This window comes from Tachypleus tridentatus, chromosome 12, assembly GCF_004210375.1.
Source record: "Tachypleus tridentatus isolate NWPU-2018 chromosome 12, ASM421037v1, whole genome shotgun sequence".
Lineage (NCBI taxonomy): Eukaryota > Metazoa > Arthropoda > Merostomata > Xiphosura > Limulidae > Tachypleus > Tachypleus tridentatus.
The window spans coordinates 88435654-88448965 of record NC_134836.1 but is presented as its reverse complement, the minus strand read 5'-3'; the positions used below and the strand labels follow the sequence as shown (position 1 = coordinate 88448965).

Here is a 13312-nt window from a genome sequence, read left to right as displayed (position 1 = left end):
TAGGATAACCTGTTGATTTTGTTTCTTCTAACTTGTCATTCATGACGGGGTGGTAGATTAGTGGTCTCATCTGCAATGTTTGTTACAATAATGTGGTGTCAATTAAACTTTGGTACATTAGACATGAAACAAAGTGAAATGTTTAATCATAAATTATTCAAGAAACTTATTCCGCTGATTCTCCTCCTAACTAGGACCTCCTTTCCTTTACATTTTTGTAGAACACTCCATTTATTTGCATATGTAAAATAGGTTGACCATACAAAGGCATAATTTTAGCCAAAACATAATCATTCAGAAAGAATATGGCTAAAATAAAGAATATTTCCATTTTTAAAGAGGTTTTTGAAACATAGTTATGTCTACGAGTTTTATGAAAGACATTATTTGTGCAGGTTTTATGAACAGTGACAGTCTAAATGGAATACGTTTTTTACTTTAAAAAATGTGGTTACAAATTGGTGGTGAAAGTGCAAGGAAAATTATTGTACAGGCTGGTAAAATGCAACGTACGTTCGATTCCTCTCTAATGGTCTTACAGAAGTAATCCAGATTAGATTATCTACAGTTGTTTATGCTGTGCAGAAAATCATATGACAGCTAACTACTTGTCCAGAAACAGCTTATATCGAATCTAAATATAATTCACTGTTACAAGAAAAATCATATAGAATGAATAACTGAAAGGTTTGAGGAATGGCCTTTCAACCATTTCTGTACCGACTGAAATTATAAATAGAAACAGATGAAGCGCTCTATTGCGTATTTCTACTTCCCAAACTTGAAACCTCTGACTTTAATGTAATGGGTGGATAACGTTCTCATGTTAGGGTTTAGGTTCAGTTTCTTTGTTTGTTAATTTCTTGTTAAGTGCAAATTACACAAACAGCTACCTGTGCTGCATTTTCCACGGGTAACCAAACACGTTTTTTAGCGTTATAAGTCTTAAATTTAACGCTATGCCACTGTGTGACAGTTGGGATACAGAAGAACAAATCACATAGAGAGAATACTTGTAAATTGTTATTGACGGTATATATTCTTAAATACTTAGTTTCCATCTCGTTCTTATTGCTAGAGATTAGTTTGCAGAGGAAGACAATGATATTCGCGATGATTAGAAACCCACTTGGAGTAGAAATGTATTCTCAAGACGGCTGGTAGAGGTATTAGCACTTTTATTAAAATAAAGTACAGAACAACGTTTCGACCTTCTTAGATCATTTTTAGATTAACAAAATTAACCTGCTAAATTTGGGACGCCTAGAGCAGATAGCCCTCCTGTAGCTTTGTGCGAAATTCAAAACAAACTAAACCGACATAATGTTTAAAGGAGACATCAGAGTATTCATGTATTATAGATGTTATTTTTGTTGAAACTAGTATTTCCAGTTGAATGAAGGCTTGAAGATTACTTACCTAAGTGTAAAAACGTTATAGTCAATTCGTTATCCACGAAGAAGTTAAAAATACTTAACATAATTTTTACGCCAAATATTGATTTTATACATAAAAACTTTGGATTTATATATTTTGTTATAATTTGGTTTAATTATTTCTCTCACAATGTTCATGTTTAGCAAAAAAATGTGCACCGCCTATTTGTAATTGGTAATAGCCCTTCTCTTGGTTTGTTTGTTTTTTGTCAAATTATAACAGAATTTTTAAGTTATTTAAGAAAATATATTTAGCATAAAACAAGAACACAAGGAAATGTTTTTGATGCTGTTTTATGAATTAATTTGACTTTTGAACTTCAGTTATTATTAATATATAAACTTGATATAGTAAATCGTTTTTCAGAAGTATATTGTCTTAAGTTTTCTTATTATGTACTTCATAAGTCTGAACTCTAACACTCTCCCAATGTAACTTATGATTTCAATTTTATATAATGTCCTCTAAAAATAATATAGTAAGACAAAGCTTCCTGTCGGAGAAACGGATATCAAGAAAGAATAAGAACACGGAACAACCAGAAAAGTAAATAATATGATAGTATACAGTGAAAGCAAAAGGTTTTAGATAAATAAGAGCAAGTAATGCAAAGTCTATAAAGATGAAACAATAGCTATGATAACGTTATCTGCAGTCAGTAAACACTATAAAAACTAAAAGTTATAATAACCAACCTACTTTGTAAAATTGATGGTTTATGTCAAAATCAATGTGATTGCATAGCGATACTAGAAATCTTATTTGAGGACCATAGAGAGAGATCGAATAATCTTATGTCTTTTTTGAAAAAGTCTGTAAAAATCAGGACACATTTGGAATTGTCTTATGAAAGATTTAAAATATTATGTAGGATTCGGATATTCTGAAGTTTCCATTGAAAGGATGGAATATTGAAAGTATTTAAAAACTACTAAAACTTAAGCATATCCTTAAGAAACATTTTGTTCCTTGTGTGAATAACGTAAGTTAACTACACAATGTATTAAAAACAAATATTCTTTGAAAAATAAATATTATATGGCAAATGTAAGGACAAAAATAATTATTTTATGAAACAGATATTTTCGCATTATTTTTTTCATGTAATTGACCCAAGAAGTAACGAAATACACATGAATTTATACAGGTTGGAGTAATAAATATATATTGGTTTGTTTGTTTTCTTATAGTAAATCCACCTCGCATTTTTTCCACCTAGATATTTTCGCATTATTTTTTTCATGTAATTGACCCAAGAAGTAACGAAATACACATGAATTTATACAGGTTGGAGTAATAAATATATATTGGTTTGTTTGTTTTCTTATAGTAAATCCACCTCGGGCTATCTGCTCAGCCCACCGAGGGGAATCGAACCCCTGATTACAGCCTTGTAAATCCGAAGACATACCGCTGTACTAGCGGGGATCATATATATTGGAAACGTGAACATGACCAAGTAAGCCCAGGGGACAAAAAATATTACATCAACTAGTTATTTTCATACTTTTCTTGGCTCATGTACGAGATCATGCATTGTGAAAGTGTCAAAGCTAGCGTAAAACGGTTATGAACATTATGTGGTAATCTAACTCGTATTTCAGTCATCCATACACTCATTCGTATCTTTACCAATAAACCAACCGTGACAAACGGTATTACAGTAGAAGATCAACAAATAATTCGCAAGTATGAAAATATTCTCTGAGCAAGGTAAGCATGACTTAGAAGTAACACCCTTTACGCATTTGATAAAAAGTAGTCACAGATCCCCCTTCTTGTATTAATATTTGACGATGCACACTTTAGCCCTAATGACAGCTTTAAATCTCCGCAGTATATAATGTACTGAATGTAAGCAGGAGTGTGTTCATGATACCAAGTGCGGTCTAAGTCTTCTTATAGTTCCAAAGTGCTTCCCGATTTTTCCTCTCGCACTTTATTACCCATTACCTTTCAGTAGTTTATGAAAAGGTTGAGATCTGGACTGTCGTCTGGTCAATGTAGTGTCTTGATCCTCCCCCTTCACCCTAAGCAATGAAATTAAACCTTTTCAGTACACGTGTGGTGCATGGAGCAGTGTCGATCTAGAATATGCACACGTCAGCTCCACCAAAGTGATCGCGAATTATTGGCTATAATTAGAGTCGAGAATATCGATGTACTTGTCGACATTGGCGGTGTATTTTATAAAATTCAGCTTTTCCACACCCTAACCACAGATGGATACCCATATAACCTGGCTCTTTGGGTGCTTCACAGTTGCATTAAAACACATTAGATTAAATATTTCTCCACATAGGCGTAGTATAAAGTGCTTCCCATCAGATGTGTGCAATGTTGAGCTTCGATTCCTCTATGAAGATCCCGTTGCTCCATATTGCTTTAATCCAGTCAACATGCCCTTTGCCTCATTGGAGTCTCATCTTGTTAGTGAGGAGAGGTTTTTCTTGTTCATAGGCGTGACCGAATAATGCATGCGACAACATTGATCCATGACGTTTCCTGCCATGCTATTTTGAGATCCGAGAACGACATTCGTCAATTCTGCAGCCAAATACGTTTCAGAACATATTTGTCAACTGTTGTAAAAGCTTTCTTCCTACCCCTAACTTTCTGCTACTCCACAAAGTCTGTATCTATATATATATATTTGAAACCAGTAGCTTATGGTAAACTGGTTAGATTTAACTATTTCTTGTCAAATTCTCTACTTAAAGAAACAATGACTGTTTTTTTGCTGTCGAGTTACCTCTCAACCCTTGACCATGGTATCACATGCATGTTATACCAGATAATCAGCTAAATTGACTATCAGTAAGAACTTTTAATTATAGCAAAAAATCAAAAATAAACAGCTTAGACAGTCTATTCAGCTACTGATATTAATATTGGTTAATATTGCATCATACATGAATCACATTTACACCTACAAGACAATTATTCCGAAAAAAGAATGTGAAAAACTGGGCGATGTGCTAAGTTTTACACCATTCTAATACATTGCCGATTTTTAAAAGTTGATTTAAAATATACCATGATCATCGCGTGCATGTGTGTGTGTTTCTATTTGCAAAGTTACATCTGGCTATCTGCTGTATTCACGGAGGAAATCAAAGTCCTAATTTTAGTGTTGTAAATCCGCAGACTTACCGCTGGTTCCAGGATGGGAACATGATCGTCGCACAGTTTAAAAGTTCCTTTGCTTTTCGTACAAAACTGATAAAGTCGTGTACTAACAACTTCTAGGTTGAATGATTTGAATTTCGCGCAAAGCTACACGAGAACTATCTGCACCAGCCGTTCTTAATTTAGCAGTATAAGAGTAGAGAGAAGGCCCCCGCTAGTACAGCGATATGTTTACGGATTTACAACGCTAAAATCAGGGGTTCGATTCCCCTCGGTGGGCTCAGCAGATAGCCCCATGTGGCTTTGCTATAAGAAAATACACACACACACACACACACACTAGAGAGAAGGAAGTTACTCTTTTACCAACGAATAGTAGGGTTGACCGTTACATTATAACACCCCCACGGCTGAAAGGGCGAGCATGTTTGGTGTAACGAGGATTCGAAACCGCGACCCTCAGATTACGAGTCGAGTGCTATTCCGGTCCTTGAATGATTTAATAATTATTTTTATCAAAACATAATTGTGTTTTAATTATTTCTCATTTAATTATTGCTCATTAAATCTAAAATCTATGCGTCATGTTCACACTATTTAGACATTTTTATTAAAAACAACTCGTATTTTTTAAAACCACAACCTGAATTCTGAATTCTTATATAAAGTAATTTAGTGCCGTCATTTTGTTCATAGATTCGTTTCTTGTAACATATTCGTCAAATTAACCTCAAATGGTTCAGAAACATGCTAACATATTAAAGTTTAAAGAAATAAAATAGCATATTATTTTTTTAATGAAAAGCTACGAACAACATTAATCAAAGAAGTTAATATAAAGCTCAGAGATACTATCAAGTTCATTGAATAAAACACCATTTGATAAATACGTTAATTTAAGGAACACATACAATCTTGGACCTATGCAAACAGTATTCCATGCATGTAGACAGTAATAATTTTTGAGTTAATCCTCTGATAGTAACAGAGAAGGTAGCGTATTATCGAAAAGACATTTACAAGTTTTTATTTTAGTCTCTAAAAGTTGTTTTGAGCATATGTTCTTCCAAAAACACATACACACCTGCTTTGTCTAAAGGGTGTTTTTGGTATAATGTGTTTCGAAAAAGGTCAACTCTTTGTTCGGACAATTTCTTTGTATTTGGTGCAGAGTGTTGCTTCCTCATATATACCAGAAGTTAAAGGACATCAATTATTCGACTGTTTCCAAATCGTATGAAGTTAACAGATGTCAGAACAGTGAGATACCCCAGTGTACTGTATCCAAAATCCTTAAACGTCATCGGACTATCCGAAACGTTGTTTCAAAAAAGCCACTGCCTCAGATGATCGTATTTCGATCAGGTTAATACATCGAGGTCGGAAGAGGTCTTGCCACACCTAGCGAAAGAAATAGCATGAAAACATTCATTGCAGGGTACCCACATGAATAGTAACTAGGAAACTGACCAAACAAGATCATTTTAAAATAATCGCTACCTGCAAACGAATATTAACCAAAGTTCATCACCTTCACCATATTACTTGGGCAAGACAACATACCAACTTTCTGTTATTACACTGGCAACACATTATCTTATCATATTAGTCCTGTTTCCAGCTTGCTAAAACTGTTGGTAGGATTCATGTTCGTTGTTTGCCCAGAGGACAGATGAAGGAATACTGTCTTTCCCACAGGGAAAATACAAGAGTTGGTGCATTACATCTTTGAGCAGCTATTCATCATTATGAAAAACTGCTCTTCATATCCTCCAGGAAAGTGTCAATGGCGCTTTCTACAGACATCGTAGGAGACGGTATTGTTTTCTACATGCTAGGAGACGGTATTGTTTTCTATATGCTAGGAGACGGTATTGTTTTCTATATGCTAGGAGACGGTATTGTTTTCTACATGCTAGGAGACGGTATTGTTTTCTATATGCTAGGAGACGGTATTGTTTTCTACATGCTAGGACAAAGTCTGGCTATAACTTTGTGTTGCTGGATGACACTTCCCACCTAGCGTCTATTGTACAAAATTATCTCGACCAGGAAAACATGGCCAACAAAGTCTTTAGGTTGTAATGCCATTAAAAATTGTTGGGCAGACCTGAACCGGAAAATTACTAACCATAACCCACAAGCAACTACTGCAGTTGAGTATCAGCGCCTTTAGTGACAAATTGGTATGAAATAACCGTGTGATTACGTCAATAACCTCATTAACAGCATGCCAAGTCGCTTTGGGAAGGTACAAGATGGACAAACCAAGTACTGAATATTTAATATGAACTGATATAAGGTTATAAATGCTATTTATAATAGTTTGATGTTATACTTTGTCATTATATTTGTTATGGTTTTATTTTACCTCTTTATACAGGTATCTGATAAAGTTGTTTGTTGTTCTAATAAATCGTTGATGATGCCAGTAGGACCTTCTCATTATATAAATTGCGTATGCAGATGTTTAATATAACACACATTTCTCAACTTTACAGCGCTAAGTTTATTTATATTTTATCTTAATGATATTGTTTGTTATAAATTATGCAAATATTTTAGTCAAGGCTGTATCTGAAAAAGTCAGAAAAATATCTAATAGTGTCATCTAGTGATGTTGATGCAAAAATGTGATTCCATATCAAAAATAAGTTAAAATACACCAATTATAGAAGATGCGGACATTTAATTTGACTTATAAATTCAAAACTGCCTCCTGGAGAACATTTACAGTTAAGGAATGTTTAAGAATGTTCGATGGGTATTTGATTAAATTCTGTTCAGTACAGTTGGTATTGATCATTGTTTTTATGAATCTTCGAATCGGGAAACTTTAAAATTCATAGAGTGAAATGATAATTTTATTATTAGTAGTACTAATTCCCGCGTTGTCTGAATCAGTACATATTTTTGTAGTTTTTGGTTTTGTTTTTCAGTTGATATAGATCGTTCATATATACTAAGGATTATCATTATAATAATCTCAGTATCAAATCTTAACAGAATAACCATATAATTAGCTTAATTTGGTATCAGTATTAGTTAAATAATATTTTTTACAACTTCTTCATGTTTTGTATATTTTGGTTTGTTTTTAATAAAAATGAAAGGCTTGAGAGAAAGGCGAGACAAGAAAGAGGAAGTAAATTTTCCCTTGTGTAGTAAATACTCACGTTCTGCAGTGGGATCCTTAATGTACCGATTAAACTCCTCCAAAATTTTTAGTTACTTCTATAAATAATTTAAGAGGAGATCCTTGCTGGAAAAAAAGCAACTTGTTAGGATGTCCGTTCATGTTATCTGAGCTGTTGTATCAAGTTTAGTCTCGCAGGTTCGGGCTCAACGACCCTGAAAACCTTCACTTTGTTACTACCATCATGTCTGGATAACCTTCAACGCACACTTTACTCCCCTATCCCTTTGTACCTCGTAATAGGAGGCTACACGATACAAGTAAGGATAAACGAAGCCACTCCGAGCCTACTTACCTAGTAAGGTTGTGCTAATTCCAGATATGTGGGTTTGTTTAACATATATATAAAGCTACAAACTGAATTACTGTATGATATAATTTTGTATCATATTATTTGACAATGAAATTTTCGCATTTAAATATAAACGTGAATAAGCTACAAGCTGTTCTTTCTCTTTTCTCTTTTTGACTAAAATTATTTCGAAATTTATTTCATTAATTTAAACATTGTAGTTGCTATGTTAACTTCGCCAGAAGAGTTATAATTAGCAGGTGTGTAATGAAAATAACATATAATTGAGAAAATATTGCTAAATAAACTTTTGTTTTCCCCTATGTGCCATGATAAAATAACTATACGAGTATAATACAGTTTCTTTGAGTTTGCAGTTTTGAGTTGTTAACTGATTCTTATTTTTTATTCTCACTACACACATTTTCCAACAGACATTAAGATTCATTTCAGGCGTACGTTTTTCCTAGAGGTGGCAAAAAATGTTAGCGATTTGTAAAACAATTTTTATAGAAAAGTGATATTTAACTTTCATCGGAGTATTTAAATGTCCTATGCTGGTACAGCGGTAATTCTACGATTTACAATGTTAAAATTAGGGGGTTCGGTTCCCCTCGGTAGACTCAGCAGATAGCACGATATTGGCTTTGCTATAAGAAAACACACACCTTGTTGAGAAGAAAGCAAAGCTATTACTTTAATTTGTTACAAGTTGTCATGATTAAAAATGTGTTATTGTTAATGTTATTTTCAAATAAACGTAAGTACTCAGGGTTAATGTTTGCAAAATATTCGTGATCGGCCTTTGCCATTGTAAGTAAATGTTATAATATTTCAGGGCATTTTGTATTTATTTCAATGCGGTTGGATGTTACCTAAAGGAAAACAAATCAAGGTTACAGTTTATACCTTGTACGTTACCTACAATCGATATCAGTGATGATGTAAGTATAGCTGGTAGTATTAAAGGCTTAAATTTTATTTTCGTAACTCAATCAGTCGTGACACTGCGATACGCCTGCGGACTTCTAACACTAGGAACCGAGTTTCGATAGCCATGATGGATAAGGTACGGATGGGCTATAATGTAGCTTTGAGTTTAGCTGCAAACAAACTCAATCAATCTGTTAGATTTTATGTTTCTCATATATTACATTATTTCAAAATTGATTCAGTTACTTGAACGACATCCGCTTACTACATTTTGATGAGATCCACTAGATTCAGGATTAAATGATTTACAGTCTTATAGCAGTTGTTTGAACTACCTCATCTTTTATGTTTCACTTTCCAAAAGGGATTATCAGTAAGGTTTCTCAGATTTAACAGAAATCCGGAATTTTGTATGTTCATGAATATTATTATGAACTAGAATTTAATATCTGAATATCCTCGTTTAATGAGACGCTGCTTAGCAGGGGTTATCAAATCTGGTGGTGTACAACACTAAAATATTTGATATCTTTGAACTAGCAAATAGAAACACGGAAAACATCTTAATCTCACAGTGTCCACAAACTTTATAAAACGCAAATTGTTTTAAAATAAAATTTTGATAGATATCTCAGTCAGATTATGACAAAGATTTTTACAAATATTTTAATTTTTTACTGTGATTAAACGTCCAAGTTGCCTAGGTAGTAAATAAATAAGACTAATTACGTTTCTGTACATTTTCATACGTATTCAGTCCGAAAGAGTTAATGATACATTTGAAAAAAAATTCAAGTTGGAATTTCGAGAGGGACTATAGTGTAAAACCTTTGTTTTGAACTTAGCAAGGTGTATATGTTTCCATTCTGTCCAGTTGATTCAGCTTTTTTGCTCACGTTAAAGTACAATTAATTTAAAATTAGTTTTTTAACAAAACTACCATTATATCTTTAGATTTATAATGGCAATCTTTGATAAATATTAATGAAGTGCATGGGTAAAATCATATTTTATTTCGCATACAGTAATTTGCAATACACATTCGCGCACGGCATTCATTGACTATATCTTCTACAAAGAGGTGTTTTAAATATTCTAAGAATCTTTGTGAATTAGAAACACCGTAAATGTTTTCATAACTGAGCTCATGTTCAATTATTAGCTGTTCATATAATTCAGAAATACTAGTACAACGTGAAAATTTTGATTAGCTGTTTTTTTTTTCATGCCTTGTGCTTTTACTCAAATATTCACAAAAATGATAAAGGAATTATATTTAATCTAGCCATCCAGTTTTGAGAGCCTTCATATTCGTATTATTTCATATGTTGGTTTGCGTATAGGTTTGCGGGAAATTCGAAAACAAACAAGGGCTATCTGCGCTAGCAGTTCCTAGTGTAAGACTAGAGGGAAGTTAGCTAGTCATCACCACCTACCGCCAATTCTTGCACTAGGCTTTTACCGATGAATAGTGGGATCGACCGCACGTTATAACGTGCTCCCACGGTTGAAAGGGTGAACATGCTTGATATGACGGGGATTTAAACCCGCGTCCCTCAGATTACGAGTCAAACGCCTTAATCACCTGGCTATGCCAGGCCTTCCTCAATGAATAAGGCGTAAGTTTGAAGGTTTATAACTTTAAAATTGGTGTGATCCTCGAGTGGTCTTTGAGGGCTAGATCTTTCGTCTCAGCTATATTTCAATAACTGAGAAGCGAAAACACATTGTATGTAGCTTCCATACGGCCTAGGTCAGGTACGGTAAAGGCACTCGACTAGTAGTCCGAGAGTCGTAGGTTCGAATCCCCGTCACACCAAACATGTTCGCCCTTTCAACCATGGTGACGTTATAACGATTGCGATCCCACTATTCGTTGGTAAAAGAGTAGCCCAAGAGTGGACGAAGGGTGGTGATGACTAACTGCCTTTCCTTATACTGCTAACATATGGATGGCTAGCGCAGATAGCCATCGTGTAGCTTTGCGCGAAATAAAAAAGAAATATCCATTGAGAAACATGGTACGAAATTATAAAAAGACAGAAGAAAACATACTGCGAGATATTTTAAGCGTACAATTACATAATGGACTAACTGCGCTGTAGGGATCAAACCGTGATTTACAGACTTCATCATAATAAAACGTGCAGCGTTTAGAAGAAAAACAGTATTAATATGGCGGCCTGGCATGGCCAAGTGCGTAAGGCGTGCGACTCGTAATCCGAGGGTCGCGGGTTCGCGCCCGCGTCGCGCTAAACATGCTCGCCCTCCCAGCCGTGGGGGTGTATAATGTTACAGTCAATCCCACTATTCGTTGGTAAAAGAGTAGCCCAAGAGTTGGCGGTGGGTGGTGATGACTAGCTGCCTTCCCTCTAGTCTTACACTGCTAAATTAGGGACGGCTAGCACAGATAGCCCTCGAATAGCTTTGTGCGAAATTCCCAAACAAACAAAAATTAATATGGCACAGCGAATTCATACGATGGAGGTGAAACTCATTTCTTACGTTCAATAGTTTGATTTATGCAAAACATTGGCTACTTTCCAGAAGTTGTCAGCAAGCAACCTGGTAGTAGTCTCATTATTCAGTTTATGGAAATTATATCCTTTGTATTGTGCAAGGGAATCCTATGTATACTCACCAAGCTAAGACATCAACAATATGCCGCATAGTAATAAGATATGAATAAAACCCTTCACCAAGAGTAAGGTAATGTTAATAATTTTCGATCAGCTCTTCACCGACAAGCCATAAAATGTTTAATTCTTACATTTATTGTTTTATTAGTATCTACTTTACGTACAATATCGAGGTTAATTGCGCCTGAAAAGAATGATTTGCATATGCTAATACATTAGTGTGACTCATAACATGTGAAACCATGCCCCACGGACAACATGTTGAGCAAAAATATTTTTGGCTTATGACGATTTCCTGACCATTCAACGGTGCAATTACACCCAGAGTAGGCTTATGACTAGAAGAATATGCGTACAGTGAAAAATATATATATATAAGTTATCGAATACATCACATTCAAAGACGAATACTTAGCGAATAAAAACACCAGTAAGGGAAGATCTACACAAAATAATACGATGTAAAACCACGCCTGTGTCATTCCACCAGCATACGCATTATGTGTGTGTGTGTGAGTGTTTATATTTGTTCAACATAAGTTTATTCAAATGTCATAACTGAAAATTCTAGAAACCTATTATATTGAGTATCATTTTTTAAATGATTTGAGTAAGTATACACTAAAACCGCTTGTTCTGAAAGAAATTATATTTTCTATTAGAACGTTCTGTATAGTTGTGTGTATTCTTATAGCAAAGCCACATCGGGCTATCTGCTGAGCCCACCGTTGTAAATCCGTAGACATACTGCTGTACCAGCGAGGGCGTATAGTTGTGTCTACGAGGGCTGTTCATAAAATACGCGGACTGTTTGAATTGCGCGGCTCCAGTTGGTTCCAGGAAAATCCGCTTGGTGTCGCTAGGTTTGGACAGATCAGCTGATTACGACGCCATTTCCCGATTGCAGATATCTTCATTTGTGTATTAGCTACGCGGTTTTAAGTGAAGTGCGATTTTTTCGTTTGGCGGATTTCAGAATGAATGACCTGAAGGAGCAACGACTCACTGTGAAATTTTGTGTTAAACTTGGAAACTCTGCGACTGAAACTTTTGATATGCTTAACACGGCTTACGGTGATGTTGCTATGAAGCGTACGGTATGTTTCAAGTGGCATGAACGTTTTAAGGATGGTCGACAGTCCATTGAAGATGATGAGCGTCCTGGACGTCCTTCCACGTCAACTGACGACCCACACGTCGACAAAATCAACACCCTGGTGCGGGCAAATCGACGTCTGACTGTCAGGAAGCTTGCTAAAGAGTGTGAGATATCAGTTGGATCTTGTTACGAGATTTTGACCGAAAAATTGAAGATGCACCGCGTTGCTGCGAAATGTGTGCCTCAGAACTCGTGAGTTTTTGGCCAAACACTCGATCACTGTTCTTCCCCACCCCCCTACTCACCTTACCTTGCTTCTTGAGATATTTTCTTGTTCCCCAAACTCAAAAGACCCTTGAAAGGAAGAAGATTTGAGACGATTCTCGAGATTAAGGCAAATGCGACGAAGGAGCTGGAGGACATTCCACAAAAGAAGCGTACCAGGACTGTTTCAACAAGTGGAAACACTGTTGGGATAAGTGTGTGCGTTGGGGAGGAGAGTACTTTGAAGGGGTCCCAGACCTGTAACTTCTAAATAAAGTACATATTGTTTTATGACGTCAGTCTGCGTATTTTTTGAACAGCCC

The 13312-nt window shown here is 35.3% G+C and overlaps 1 pseudogene across 1 annotated transcript in view; it reads right to left on the bottom strand.

Annotated features, from left to right (window-relative positions):
* The window catches only part of LOC143233929 (5-hydroxytryptamine receptor pseudogene), a 126882-nt pseudogene that overhangs the window by 54861 nt on the left and 58709 nt on the right, over nt 1-13312 (bottom strand). The gene's annotated exons all lie outside the window — the stretch shown is intronic.